At 34.9% G+C, this 16,540-nt stretch overlaps 1 pseudogene; it reads left to right on the top strand.

The window, feature by feature from the left end:
* Positions 1-721: 721 nt before the first annotated feature.
* LOC119642630 lies at positions 722-15,942 on the top strand (annotated as a pseudogene).
* The last annotated feature ends 598 nt before the right edge of the window (positions 15,943-16,540 follow it).

The following is a 16,540-nucleotide window of genomic DNA, read 5'->3' as shown; positions in this document are numbered from 1 at the left end:
TTTTCCATTAATTCAATAGTTTTTAGAAGAGAAAGTTTATGAATGAAGAAAAATTTTTGTATCTTAATTTTTTTTTTTTTTTAATTTTTCAAAAATTCTCTGCCCGGAAAAAAGAACCAGGCTTGCCAGACTTTTGGCTGGCCATATCTTAGAATAAGCGTCTGAATTTGTTTACAATTGAGAATCATTCAAAGAGTTAGTCTGTATTTGTTAACAGCATTGAAAAAACGACTATAATTTTGGTCACATCTGTGAGTAATTCAAAAATAATTTGTTCACATCTGAGAATAAGCGTCTGAATTTGGTCACATCTGAGAGTAAGCGAATGAATTTGGTCACATCTGAGAAGAGTTGAAAAAGTTACTCCTATTCTCCGGTGTTCTTTATAATTTTATTAAAATTCAATTACAATTTCCTGCATGTTTAACTGGCTGTTGTTGTTTTTGTTGGAATTAGAATTTTTGTGTGCAATTTTTTGACCTGTTTGCCTTCTTCTTTTCGTTTCTTAATTTCAAAGTTTTCACTATTTTATTTCAAGCATAGTGTTACAAAGCCTCAAAAGAAGATGCTTATCATCTGCTGAGAGAAGCTAAATTTATGGAGGGCAAAAAAGAGAAAGAGTGGTATTGGGAGAAGATACAAGAGACCTTAAACAAAATTACCCCCAAAAAGACAATGGAAAAAGGTAGGTTGGCTGTGGTTTTATATGCTTTAAGCCCATATGACCAAAGTGACCAATAAATTAATGGTAAGCAAACGAAATACAAAAAAATTCTATAGTTTATGTAAATGTGTTAATTTTCTTATCATACTTTCTGTATCATTAAAAAGATTGCTCATATGACCAAAACTGAAATGGAATATTTGGATTGGTCTCTTTTGGCTCCGGGTCTATTGTTCCTTAATCAATATTTTAATTGCGTAGTGCCAGAAATATGGTTACTCTAGTTCACCCTAATATGGGCTACTCAGGACTTAATGCGGTATTGTGCGCAAGTAAGACAATCTGCCTGACATTAGCATGTTGAAAATCGTTTTATATTTACTTTTCTTTTATACAGGTCCTTTCTGTGATAGCTGCAAATTTCGTGAAAATTAAAGCTTAATAAATTTTATACATAGACGGTTTTCCGCAATTGCAATAAAACAAGTAAAGCTGTCATTACGCAACTCATCAAAGTTGAATGTTCTCTTTTCGCGTAAGGAGCAATAAATATCCTTGAGATAACTTTGAAAGAGAAACGAAAAATAAAATCTATGGCATGGACTAATTCAATTGTTATTGATTCACTGCCAGCTGTAAAGTTACTTTTAAAAGCCAATAAAAATTGGCTGTTGCAAATAGTTACAACAATAGTTTGCAAGTGCGTCGTGCGTTGTAATATTTCAAAATTTCGCATTTTTTCGCAAAAAAAAACTTTTACAGATCACAAATAATTGATACTGAGTTTGTGTGCGTGTATATTAGATTTACACTCTGCTAAACAACGGGGTTAATCCAAATCCAGGGGTTCATGGTCTCCAAATATAATATTATTATTGAGCCGCCTTAACAGCTCCATATTTACGATGGCCTTGCTTTCCGGCACTACTTATGCAAAAAAAATCTGATTGACTCAGATAATAAATCGGCTTTTTTAGCTCTACTATCATTTTCAACAGATAAAAGTCATTCACATGTGATTGCGATTAGGTCCTTATTGTGCAATCTGAAATCTGAAGTTTTCAATTTCCTTCTTCTCTGAGTCCACATGGGCATCCACAAAGCAATGAATACCGTTGATCGAGCTTTAATTTCCTCTGACATAAAATCATCCGACAAATAGTAAAAACTACAAAATTGACAGTAGCGGATGAACGTCTCAGCTGTTGGTCTCTGGCTTCCAAAATAAAGTTCAGTCATTTCACACTTTTATTTGAATTTTGATTCACCTATTCGCCAAACCATGCTTTGCAGATTTCCTCCATGTGGCCTTCACAGTTTCAGCATCCTAGAAATACTCTTCCGCCATAATTTGTAAACTTATAGGGCAATCGTTTCTTTTTTCAATGCGCATAACTTAAACATACAGAATATAACGTTAAAACTCCGAATCTACTCTTCACACAAGTAGCCATTATTACTAAACACACACACGCATATTTAGTACCCTGCTTTGTAATATGGTTGATGTGATGTTTGAAAGTAGCAACAGGTTTTTTGCTCTGAAATTGCACAAAGCTTGATCATAGTGGAACCGTAAACGCTGGCATTAACGAAGTTTAAATCACGTTTATGCTTGTGTATGTTGCAGTTTTTCCTAAAGGCAAGAATTTGACTACAGATTAAAAAAGACGCGATTCATAAGGAACAAAAAGTGTTTGTCAAATCTTAGAATGTTGAGATTAATTTTATGAACGAGGATTTGGGAAGACGAATGAGATGGGCTGAAGGATATGAGATCTTGACCAAAAGGTAATGCCAGAGGATTTGCAGCAGATAAAGTTTTATTGATAACGATTTTAGCGTTTAAACGAAATCTTTCAAGAGAAGGCGTAACGTTCGCCATCTGTTTCGAACTTAAGTTGTGAGTGGAGATGAAGGTTTATCATTTGACGCCTGAACCCTACAAAGTTTTAAGAGAACTTTTCCCCAAAACATCCAATAAGAATGAACGGGCGTATTCCTTGCTCTTATTAAACCTGTGTATAATTTAATCGTGTACAGAGGATAAGAGGCCCAAGGTCTGGGTAATATTTATTGTAAGTATTTTCTTGGCCGCAGAAATTAAGATAAGTACATAGAAAAGTACTATGTTCACAACGCCCGCTACATTTATCATTTCGATATTTTTATTGTTGTTAACGGTAGCTTGCGGCCAAATTTAGAACGTCTGAGCAGCTAAGAAGAATCTTCTTCATTTTTTCATTTTAATACGAGAAGAATGCGTTATTATTCCGGTATATAGCATATACTTTCATTTTTTATGTGTTAATTCACTTCAAATTTTTAACTAAATGTGTTTTTAAATTTATTAAAACAAACAAACAAATCTACATTTCATTTTTATTTTTTTTTTTGGCTTGTTGAATGGAGATGGACTAACCCAATAAATTTGTTGCTTATATTTCCAAACATTTCATTATATTGCAATGTGATATTGTACACATTCAATTGTATGGAGCACTAATTATGTATAGCTATAGCGTTGGCTAGGTATCATTTTCGCGTTTCGATTTTTTTCCTTAGGTATGACACAGGTGCAAAGAAAAGCTGTTATACAGTCAAATCAGGCGTAAGTTAAATAGCTCCCATTAACAGATATTCGCACGCCATTTCTGTTGCTTGGTCCCATTTAAGACATGAGAGCTTTCCATATTTGTTTGTTTTTTCAGAGTTAGTTTGGTTGTTTAGAGTTGCATTTATAAGAGAAATAAGCTCTAAATTTAAAAATAAACTCCAAACATAATTGTTCACTTACAAACAGCTGAACCAAAACAAAAACTTCTATGTTTATGAAAGTTAAGTAAATTAATTCTTTTTTTTCTTTTTATTCCAACTGTTTAATTATTCTTAATTCGCTAAAGCCACCAATTGAGCGTCATCGATCTTCTCATAAATCGTCGTAACTGTCATTACCATCAGTAGAGGAAAGAAAATTGAATTCAACAAAGGAAAAGAAAATTGAATACGTATTTCTCATTTTTGCTGCTTACCTTTAAAACTTAGCCATTCGCGGAAAGCGCAAACTTAGTCTCATCTTAACTTAGGCTTCTGCTAGCGTTGTAATGAATGCTTATGCGAATAAAGTACAAAAATAATGCGTGAGGTTAAGCAATGAACTAGGGTGGAGCGATAATACTACAAAAGCCCAAAGAATCAACAAATAAAAACTAATCATTTTATTGGATAAGTGTGTGTTACTGCTATTAAGCAAATCAAAAGAGTCTATTCTATTAAACAAATCAAAAGAAAAAAAGTTAAATAAACCCGCGTTAAATGTTTTCATTATATAATATCAATAATGTTAAGAAATATGTATGTTGGGGTCTGGAGGCAATCAACGGCTGACGATTAGCGATTTTTATTTCACCGTTTTCCAGAGCCTTTTTTTGTTGTTGTAGAAGAAAAAGGTTGCGTGAAATGGATTCTGTGGGGTATTAATGCAACGATACAAAATTAGTGCCCAGATGAGGTGGATTGTAATTTTTTTATATATTTATGACATCAATATTACCAATCATAGCAAAATTTAGAGAGAAAAATAAAAAATCGGACAATCCAAGGAAAGAAAAATCAAAAATCACATAAAAAGTAAAAAATCTAAAAACTCAACAAGAAATGGAAGAAAGGAAGTAGGAAATATTAGGAAACCTCCTTTTAGTACGGTTAAACATAGTACAAATTTTGGCAGTTTTTGTGCCCAACTTCTCGAAACTTCTTATTTCCCAAAGCGGTGCCTGTAGGTAAACATTCCTACTCTGCGTTGTACTAAGTACCCGAAAACAAAGTTCAAAAAAGGAAAAAAAAAACCAAGAAAAAGCCTTAAAACTTTATAAAAACTCCCTACTCTTGTGCATGTTTAATATTTAATGTATAGTTAATCTAGCAAGAAAAGAAAAAAAAAAGGAAAAACAAATTCGATATATGAAAATAAATAAGAGATAGTACTGAACAAATGTAGTGAGCGCAGCAATTTGCTTTAGGAATTCAACGTTTCCTTAAGTTAAAGTAAACAAAACAATAACGGAACAAATGCTCCAATAGCTATAAATACTGGTAAAAGTAATGTAAAATCGTCCATCGAATATCGATCCTGTTGTCTCGGACCATTTGGTGGCATTGGCGATTTATGCGCTGAAGGCATTTTTGTAAAGATATTTTCTGATTTTAAATCAATGTGAACTAAATCATTGGAATGTATATAACGTAGTCCTTCGGCTACATGTAATAGTCATAGTTTAAGTTCAGATTCTACCAGCGAACGTTCCTGCAGGAGAGATTGCAAGCTCTCGCCGTTGCAGTACTCATTTTGAATAACACCTGACTCCTATAGTCCAATAGCCATTTCCAGAAAAGCATTACTAGCTGATACATAATCTCGATTCAGCAAACGCTGACATATGTCTAAATTATCTTCAAAGTACAATTTTTCAATTTGCGAGACAATGGTTTAGAAAATTCTCGCTTCAGTGTAAATGTAAATGACACGCGTTATTTTCATTTGTGGATACATTTTCCCTTACTTCGAATAGTTGGAAATCTGATCATTCCAAATATGTTAACAAAATGATTATTACATCCTTATCATAGTCCAGTATCATAAAGCTTTGAAAACAAAGCAAGAGATAGCAAGAGATAAAAAAAAGTTAACATTATGAGTATCAAGATTGATGCAAACATGAGTTCAACATTGACGCATTAGTCCCGAATATCATATTCCCTTGCCAAGGATCCATTTTTTGAAATTCCCTAATTCTATTTTGATTATTTGAACCTGACAGCGAACAAACAACAAAGAAGTAATTTTACTGTTGTAATTTCCAATTCAGTGTTATACAACAAGAAGGTCGATGTTGAAATTGTTCAACGCTTGCGTAATCAGAATCGGGTTCGTCATTTTATAGTGCCTATTTCAACTGCTTGATCTAGCAGAAAGGAACGCGCCAACAAAGCGTTAATATGAAAAGAAAGAAAGGTGACGGTAAGTACATCAATTATATCATACAAAATATACAACTTGAATAGTTAAAGAAATTCTTTAAAAAATCAAATCTCTTGCAGGAGCCTTTTAAATTTTTAAATTAAACTATAATTGATACAACAAGAATTGATATATGCTCATGTGGTAGAGTTAACTAAAACATATTTTATCCATTTTAGTAAGTTCTAATATCTTCCATGAAAGCTATACCGACACGGAGATGGAACTCCCATTGATCCTACGGATCCTTGGGGGATTTAAAGTATTTAAAGTATTGGCCAACCAGTTGGGAACATCTAACAAATGTAAGTTTGTGCAATTTTGAATTATCTTTTTCATTGTCGAAGAAGTTATTAATTTGCAAACTTTAATGAAATAAACAGAACACAATGTTAGGGAATACAAACTTCTTTGTTCATGTAAAAAACTAAAGAAAGAACGATATTCATAGTCAGGGAATTATTTGTTAGCTCAAATAACAACAGAGTCAATGAATTTTCTCAATAAATATCGCATTTACTTTTATATAATATAGTAAACTATTATTTACACAATGACGATGTATTCATCGTCATAAAGAATAGAAAGAAGGGGTCGCATTCTATATGCAAATTATCAAGCTTACCTAAGAAAAAACGAATTTTGCTTCTCTAGATCTCGATTAAGTAGATCATTTCCAAGTTGATTTGCTTAGAATGTTCTCAAAACCTGCCGTGTACAGAATTTAAGACATTCAAACTTTAAAATCTTTCCGATTCTATAAATTAATATAGGTGGTTACAGAAACGTGATAATAAACTGTTGAGCGAAATTAACAGTAAAGATGAAATTTTTGTACGTTCAACCGACGTGGATCGCACTCTAATGGGCTCCTTACGTAATCTAGCCGGTCTCTATCAGCCGGAGGCGAGCGATGTTTGGAATCCTGATGTAAATTGGCAGCCAATACCAGTGCATATGATGCCCGAGTAAATGGATTTAATAAATTGATGGCTACAATTCTTAGACGACCAATAACCTTATCATTTCATAGGTTTTAACAGGTAAAGCTGCATGCCCCGCTTATGACCACGCTTTGTCAAATTTAAGGAAATCTGATGTATTTCAAAAACTTAATACTAGATTTGCTTATCTGTTTAATTACTTATCGAAGTATACCGGCCGTTCAATGAATTCCTTGGAAGATCTACAAAGCTTCAACAATATACTTTATATTGAAGGACTTTATAATAAAACCTTACCTGAGTGGACTAAAAAAGTTTATCCGAGCCCGGATTTGCACTTTATATCAGATTCTACGTTCACTATTGGCACCTATAATCGTTACATGGCGCGGCTTAAAACTGGACCCTTAATTAAAGGGATACTACAGAGATTCACAGACAAAGTAAAGGACAAATTATATCCCGATAGAGAAATCTGGATGTACACTGCTCATGATACTGCAATAGCTAATGTTTTAAACACGTTAAAATTATTCAACGTAAGTTGATGACGACTTTTGAATCCTATGTGATTATGATCTATTACCGTCGACGTGATTACAAAAGCTATGTGTCTAATTCGCCGGTGGCTAAAATAAATATTTCGTTGTATCTATAATCAAACTCATTTAAAATAAAAATTTTTTCTTATGACTAGAAAAGTCAATATGGGTTTTTTTTTTTATTTATTTTAATTCTACTTATACTAGAAACTCAACTAAACAAATAACAGTCGAGTTCGATTGGCTCATAATGCAAAACTTATATTAATTAATAATAAAATTTAGTATAAGTATAATAAAACAAATAAGAAGAAAAAAAAAAAGAAAAAAGTGCATGTACACTGTCAGCATAGAGCCACACTTACAACCGGTACAGGGCCAAATTGCAAATGAACCCCTAAGCCATCGCAAACATGCATTAGCCTGGCAACCGATAATAATTAACAATAATTAATTTTCGAATCGTAACGACTTTTTAAGGTTGAAAGCTAGTTTAAGTACGACATAGGTAAATCACGTGTATTAAGCAATGTTGCTTTAATGGACTTTAAAGAGTCCGATAACGAGAATAAGTGGTAGACGTCATTTAGGTTCTTGCAAACGACTCTGAGCGGATTAAACAGCTCATAAATAAATTTACACTGACTAAGCTTAACCAAGATAAAGTGCTAGAGAAGCGGTTAGGGACATTAAAGCTTATTTCACCAAGTAATGAAGGCGTGCCAATAGCACCATTTATTACTTTGATTACAAAGGAAACGCCAAGAACAAACATACGTTTCTCAAGAGACGGTAAGGACAGCAGAAGCAACCTATTTTCATAGGAAGGAAGAGAGGCAATCGGGTCCCAACCCAAATTTCTAAGGGCAAACAGCAAGAATTGCTTTTGAACAGATTCAATTGAATCTACGTAGCACCTATATGAAGGAGACCACACAACAGAGGCATACTCAAGTATAGGTCTAACTAAACACATGTACAGCCTTTTCGTAATGTAAGGATCATCAACCTCTTTGGACCACCTTTTTATAAAACCAAGCGCGGACCTAGCTTTGCTTATCGAGAGCTCAATATGCAAGTTAAAACGTAACCTTTGGTCAAATAGAACGCCTAAATCTGTGATCGAATCGACGTCCTCTAATTTATTCGAATCTATGAAATACTGAGTAATGAATGACTTTTTTCTTGAGAAAGAAAGCTTCTTACATTTACTCAGATTTAGTTTCAGAAGATTCAGTGAGCACCATGCAACAAAATTATCCAAATCATCTTGAAGCTGATGTGATTGCGATTCAACAGAGAACGAAGAAAACAGTTTCACATCATCAGCATACATTAAGATCTGGCTGGAATTGACCACCGATGGGAGATCGTTAATGTATAAACTAAATAAAATGGGACCTAGGTGACTTCCTTGAGGTGCGCCGAACATCACGGAGAATTCATCCGAGGTGATGAAGTTAAACAAAACTCTGAAGGATCTATTGTGCAGATAAGAGCTTATCCATTTCACTAAGTAGAAAGGGAAGCCAGAGGCTTGGAGTTTAAAAATAAGTAAGTTATGGTTAAACATATCAAATGCTTTGCTTAAATGAGTGTAAATAACATCGGTGCGAGAGCCACTAGAAAAAGCCTTGAAAACATGACAGGTAAACTCTAACAAGTTGGTGACTGTAGATCGCCCTTTCCAAAGCCATGCTGGTGTGGGGAAATATATGAATTAATGGCAAAGGCCAAATGCTGAGTCACAATACGCTCGAACAACTTGGGCAAGACACTCAACTTGGCTATGCTTCTGCAGTTCTCAACAAATTGTCTACTTCCACGTCTGTGGATAGGAATAAGAAAACTACTCTGCCAACACAAAGGCAAAACACCTAAATTCAAGGACTGGTTAAAAATCTTTGAAATAACGCCACATAACTCGACAGCGCAAGATTTAAGTACACGTGATGGAATTCCATCGGGTCCAGGCGCACAACTATATTTTAGAGAGCTCAACGCTTTACAAACGTCATTTTCAGAAATAACCAAATTGGGAATTGAAATCAGATTAGTTATAGGATATGGGTAATTGGCTGATAAATCGAAATTAGCAATCGAAAAGTTTCGTCGGAAATATTCAGCAAATAGATTTGAGATTGCAAAACAATCCGAGGAATCTGAGCCATTAAAAGAAACATGAGAGGGATATGTGGAAATTTTTCTTTTCTTTTAGTTAACAAATTTAAAGAAGAATTTAGGATTAGCAAACAGAGAGGATTTAATGAACTGAAGGTATCTGCGATAATAATGATGGTTGAGGGAGTTAAATCTATGCCTCGCCAACGAGTAAGCGATATAGTCGAGCGCAAAGCCTCTTTTCGAACATTTTTTGAATAGATTTAATGTATTGTAAAACGATGACAATAAGTCTTCAATACTACCGGTTGAGAAATCAAGCCTGAAATGTGAAAGACAATGTTTTAGCAATGCAATATTGATTTTATGAAAATCATAATATTTGTTTGAAAAAGTTTGATTTGGCACATTAAGGCATTTCAACAAACCATCATTCATATCATGAAAGGAAATGCATATTGATGGATGATAAGGATCCTCAGGTAAACTAAAAGGTGGACAACGATTTACGTTAATCGCTGGAAAATTGGCAAAGCAGAGATCAAGCAGTCCACCATTACAATTAGGGGTACGATTATATTGACCCAAATTATGATCAAACAATTCACTAAAGAACACAACGGCCCTATCAGACGTTGAAGTAGGAATCAAACAGCCAGAATTATCACTGTTACACCAAGTGACTTGAAGCAAGTTGAAGTCACCCAATGCAACGACCAAATCGGTGGGTTAGACAGCTTGGCCACTTCACAAAGGGGGAATATAGGAGTAGGTTATAAATAGATGTTTATTAGGCATTTTCGCACGAATGGCGATAAATTCAACGTCAGGAGAAGTGGGAAATTCAACTAAATTGCACGGGACTGACGCAGATATGGCAATTAGTACACCACCACCAATGCGATTCACTCGATCATTTCTAAAGACTTGGAAAGAATTATGGAAAAGTTCCGACGAATGAAGATCGGGTTTTAGCCAAGTTTCAGTGAAGGCCAAACAGAAAAACTCCGTGCTCACTGAATTTAGAAAAGTAGAACGAACTTTTGAATTTAGGCTCCTAACATTTTGATAAATGAGAGATAATGGGCCTGAAGAAACATTTAGTTTTTTGAAGGCGACAAGGCTATTGCTTTGGTATTACGGGGACGATCTCGAGGGATAAATTCCTTAATTAAGGATCCTACTGACCACAGTGGTTTGTTTAACAACATATCACTGTTTTCAGTCGGAACTAATATTTTGAAAGAGTAGATTGCCCTAGATTGAGAAGGAGCCATTTTGAAGATGCTAACGCGCTTTATGTTGACTGATGGGACTTTCGCCGCCAGATAACTTTTTATGTTATCCACCGATGTTTCAGGTGCCAGTCTTGACACAAATATAGCTTTTCTGGGAGGAACTGCCGTCAAGCAAATGTCATTACTTGGAACAGGAGAGTGCTTCACGATAGGAGAGTTTAGAGTTGGGGAGAATATAGATGGGGTTATCGCCCTTGTACCGGCAGCTTGTGAAACTTGCCTAGTCTGGTGACCAACATTCACACGCCAACAGCCAGGAGGAGAGGATGATTTATTTTTCACTTCATTACTTTTAGGCGATGGCGCTTGATTAGAGTGAGTGGCGGCTCTGGGCGGGGATACCCTTGCCACTTCGGCGTAGCTTAAAACCGATGGACTTGCCGGTTTGTTTGTAACTGTTTTGCTACCAACCGACTCAGCAATATCGGAAACATTACTGTTCATTTTAGAGTTAGAGGGAGCGGTAACTTGTACCAACGACCCAGATTTGGAGAAACCCAGAGGTGACGTCCCTCATGCTACGCTACAAGGTGTGTATAAACACTCCATGTCCAGTCAAAAAGGCAGTTGTGGATTATAAAGAACAGACAGACAAATCGCAAAAAAAAAAATCCTCGACATATAAATTTATCAACCAATTTGTGCAAAACTTCTCTGTTACGTTGACACTGTAACGAGAGATCAATAGCAAAACAAACTACAAACACCGAAAAAATAACAGAGAAAAAGAGAGAAAACAAAAAAGAAAAGAGAGATTTATCAGAGCTCAAAATGTTTGCTTGTAAAAATCCAATGAATCAAAGCGTAAAGAAAAAGTACTTGTTTTACAGCCACGAAATTCAACAAAAAATTAAAATATTAATTGCCTAAACAAAATATAGACGACTATACCGCGCGACAGAGTTGGCAGACTTATCTGCCTAAATCGACTACAACCGGCTACAGTCACAAAACGTTTACTTCAACAACTGAAAGAAGGCTTTTAGCATACTAAGTAATTTTTAGCATTTTTGCCGCAGTTTCCAATATCGTATATCTATTTTTTTTTATCGTATATGTATATTTCATCCATTTTTATTAATATTTAATTAACAAATATATATACAATAATTTATATAAATGTAATATGCTATACATACTCCTTACTCCTGTTCACATATTTGAGCGTTTTTTAAAATACATATTTCAAAGATACTTGCTTGCGTTTTCTACATAGAGCGATCCTCCTAATTTCTAACAAATAATTTAAGAGTCCTCCGTTAAGGATTATTCGGTGCTTCTCTAAGCTATGTAATTTTTAAACATTGTTATGTTTATGTTCCAAATTAGTTGGAACACATGCATATCTCTTATATAAAAGTTAACAAATTTTTTAAAAATTTGTTGAAACTAGATATATATTTTTTGATGTTTTCGATGTTGACGCTTCTGATTTTTTTATGAATGCCACTGAGCATAATAAGAGATCGAGGGTGGGTGCGGATGGAGTTGGTTTCACTTCGAGAAGCTAGAGCTAATGACTTAATGGTGCCTAGAAAACAGGTAGTTCATAAGCCTTCTGATTTGGATTGCAAAGCCATTCCAAATCACGATATCAATTTGCACGATTGCTTGCCACAGTGCAATTTCTTAGTTTTTGCTGAAATGTGTGAAATGCCGAAGGCAAGCATATGAATATCAAGTCGGATCATTTTTTTTATGATTATTTGAAAAGTTTCAATATTAATGACTTACAAGAACAAGTGGTTAGCAGAGGTAAAGTTAAATCGTTTTTCACTCTGCCGTTAATGCTAACAACTCCTTTGAAGGAAAGATTCGGAATTATTCGCAATTGCGTATGATGTAAGTGAGACCATTGAAAATACGGTTTGCGACATTCCAATTAATCCTGCTGTTAGGCTTCAAGGAAGAAATCCTCACAATAAACACGATTTTATTCCCACAATAAGTATTTAAATTGTGGCAATTTTTGCAACCTCCCGGTGAAGTACTTAAAGTAATGCTTTAAGTGTGGCAGGTATGTGTCAAAGTTCTGTAAAGCTAAGGAGGGCAAGTGTCTAAATTGTGGTAAGTCTCCCAAATGCGAATAGGTGAGCACAAGCGTTGCCCGAACAGAGAGGGGGAATTATATATCAACAAGATTATGGCTACTAAAAACTTTGCTAGCAAAGGGAAGTTTTCTTGAAACTACTTTGAATGTCTTGATGATAAATCCTGTGATGAGAATTTTCCTCCGTTGGGGAGTTCGTCAACCATTTTGGCCAAAGGTGATAATGAAAATGTTAATAAGATTCTAACAAAGAAAAAATTAATGCGGTCGTTGAAATGATATCTGTTATTTCCAAGCCTTCTCCCAGTTCACTCCCCAAGCCGTCTATAACAAGATCTCAGCGGCCAATATATACGATCAATGATCCCTCAGAATCTTGTTAAGCAATTTGAATTTGATTTTGTGATTTTTTTGATGGTGAACAAAATGTGATTCTAACTGGAGATTTTAATGCTAGATATTGCTCGTATGGCGATCACCTTTCGACCAACCAACGCAAGATCTTTCTGAATGCTATCAGTTTTAAATAATGGCAAAACCATCTTTCACTGTAACCGGAGTCTTCGCACGGCGAGCAGTTTCCTACATCGAACATTTTTTAATTCACCTATTTTATCATTCAACAAGAACACGACTAACGTCTTCATTGGCAAAAATCAGCATTCTCCCATTTTGATTCACAGTCTTAACAATCCCGTCACAGAAACAAAAAATTTCATTTCATCCACCTTCCTTATGGACAGTCTGTGTACAATTGTTCTTCCGATTTATCATCAATTCGTAGTGCTCTTCAGTCTGAGATCAAGTCTGCTAGAACAAACTTCTCTGATATTGAGACCTTCTCATCTAAACCTTGGTGGAAGTCTTCCCTGTCAACGCAAATAAGTAAATATGCCAACCCAGCTACCTTCATTGAATATATGAAAACACTGAAGGAATGGTGGTCTGCAGTTAGAAAGACAAGAAGGACATAAAGAGAGCCAGATTAAAGAGTTATGTAGTAATGGCAAATCGCCTTTTTTTCTGGCATTGCATCAATAATCACCGATATTTTAGTCGAAAACTAAACGGTTGAGCTGCGTGGAATGACTATGGTAATAAAAGATACCTAGATAGGTTCAAGAGCTATATTTCAAGTGTCGATCAGATTGCAATACCTTCAATTCTCTTTAGTAGTCTCAACAATACACCCTTTTCATTGCATAAGCTAATGCATGTCTTACATTCCGGAAAGAAGGCTACTGTTGCAGATTGTGATGGAGTTAAGTATGACATAGTCAGAGCACTGTCAGGAGGAATCTTAAGTATCCTCTTACGTGCAATTAATAACTGCTGGTGTATTGACTTTATACCCTTGGATTTGCGATGTATCAACGTAGTTCCTTTTCTTAAGGCATGGAAAGATTAAATGATTTAGGTAACTTCACGCAAATTTTGCTAATGTCTGTATTCATAAAGATTATCAAACTCATGGTTAAGGAGAGACTAATGGATTTCTTGAAAACCGGGAACATTATTCCAGATCATTCTTATGTCTATCGAAACCGCAAATCTACGAATATATTCGCTAATGCACTCTCTTTTCTCATAGCCAGTTTAAGAAAAGCTGGTAAAATGATTGTTATGCTTTCCCTGGACATCAGCAAAGCCTATAATTGTGTCAACTTAATTAAGCTTGGTAAAATTCTCTTAAACTTTTCAATTCCTCTTCAAATACGTCTGTGGATACCAAATGGTAATGGGTACAGACAAGGTTGAAGTATACGGTGGTATTCCATAAGGCAGTTGCTTGAGCCCTTTACTGTCCAGTCTGTTTACAGGTAGTTTGCAAGATGACAAAATCTATATTTTTCAATATGAAGACGATTTCCTAATTGTATCTGGGGTTTTATCCTTCTCAGTGGCTGTGAATAGTCTTTCGATAAAAGCTAATCTTTTTTCTATGCATGCGCCAGTCTTAACTCATATTTTATCCGCCTGAGTAGCCGAAGGGGAGGAATCTCGACTAGCAAGTCAATGGTCGTGGGTTCGAATCTCAAGTGCCGTAGAGTTTTTAATAAAAAGCCGATAGCCTTAGATGCTAGTGCTTTTAAGAGTTTAGTCTTAGAATTTATTTCTCTGGCGAAATTAATAATAATAATAATAATAATAATAACTCATATTTTAACCCCATCAAAACAAATGCTATTTATTTTGCCAAAAGTTCTAAACGCGAAATTAGAGTTTTTCTCAAAAAACTAAAGTTAATCTGGTGAGATCTCTTACATTTCTTTGTAAAATTTTAAATGACTTAAGTCTTCGTGGGCATTACGAGAAAATTCTCAAATAGTGTCAATCTGGATGCAATATCATCAAGCAATCAGTCAGGCAAGCCTCCCCAAAAAGCTTTGACTGTTTACAAAGCTTCAGTCAAGTCCAAGATTGAATTTGAACATTCTACATCTTCTAATTTTTCGATATATATTGAGAACGTATACAAACGCTTGAAAATAGAATGTTAAAACGTTGTACTGGACTGACCTCCTCTACTCCTCAAATATTCTTAATGTCATTTATGACAAAAGAACTCTTTCCTGCCTACGGTTCTATTGGACATAAAGTACCTAGCTTCTCGGTAGAGAAACATCTGTGTAAAATAGTACATAGTCAAAGTTGTGAAGGAACTTTCCTCGATTTTTATCGAGTTCCTTGCCATCAAACATGCTTGCTATCACTGATGGTATCGAAAGTTTAAACTCTTATCAGAGGCTTCCTTTAATTCCCGGGAAGGCAAAATTCTTTATGGACTCATGAGTGGTCACACTTATGATAAAGTAAATTTAAAAATGTTTCGTGTTGTTCCGTGTGATATTTGTGAGTGTGAGATATTAGCGAGTCTGCTGAGTATCCATTTTTTTACATGCAACAGACTTGATAGTCCTAGGAGTTCTTTTGGCTTCTTCAAGTTATGTAGTAGTGGTCTCCTCGATCTCTTTACGGTAAAAAATGTACATTGTCTCGGGGAACTAAACTGCTTTATTAGAAAATCGAATTTACATGATTTTATCTCGTGCTAGTTCAAGCGCTTTAAGGCCAAGGCGGCCCAATTTTTCCGCAGATTCGTGATATGCAAATTTTTCATTCCACATCGAGCAGCTTGGGACATATTCGTGTCGGGATGCCAATGCACGTGCTTTGCGATTAGCCATACATTTAAGGAAACATCAAAAATGTCGAATTGTGCCGCAAGAGTGGATGGATACAGAGTTGTTGAAAAAAATTAAGGAAGCCGAGAAGAAGAAATCTAAGTCAACTTACGAATAATCACAAATGTTGAGTTCTAAGTTTTTTTTTTTTTTATGAACTTGGTACTTTACGAAAATGCTGAGTGTATATTACATGATTGAAGCGCAGTTAATAATAAGTACTGTTCCAGACGATGTGTCACGTTGCGAGGAGCTACGTACTATAATTAAGGATATTTCTGGATATTAGAGAATCAAAGTTAATAAAATAATTAAATAAATCTTAATAATTAACTTTTGTAATAAGGTGTGCTTTCCTTCAAACAACTTGCGTATATATCAAAATAAATGAAAATAAACTTTTCTGCCAAACACTATTTATATTCATAATGGAAGTAATAACTAAGTACAGTGAAAAAATACATTCCGACACTACATGAAAAACTTAGAGACTTTACTTTAAATATTAGAGATTATTTTTTCCACTTTTCCTGTTTACTTGATCCATTCAGTATAATAATTATAACAATTTTACATTGTTTTACTTTCATTTTCTTTTCTCTTCTACGATACAATTAACAAACAATCAATACTCTTTGCTTACTGTGAGCAGGACGATTACATAAACCACACGAGCCATCTACTATTTAGGCCAAGTAAAACATCGAAATGCACAT

Source organism: Glossina fuscipes, unplaced genomic scaffold, assembly GCF_014805625.2.
Source record: "Glossina fuscipes isolate IAEA_lab_2018 unplaced genomic scaffold, Yale_Gfus_2 238, whole genome shotgun sequence".
Classification (NCBI taxonomy): domain Eukaryota; kingdom Metazoa; phylum Arthropoda; class Insecta; order Diptera; family Glossinidae; genus Glossina; species Glossina fuscipes.
Note: the sequence above shows the minus strand (reverse complement) of the source record. Positions and strands in the feature narration are given on the sequence as shown.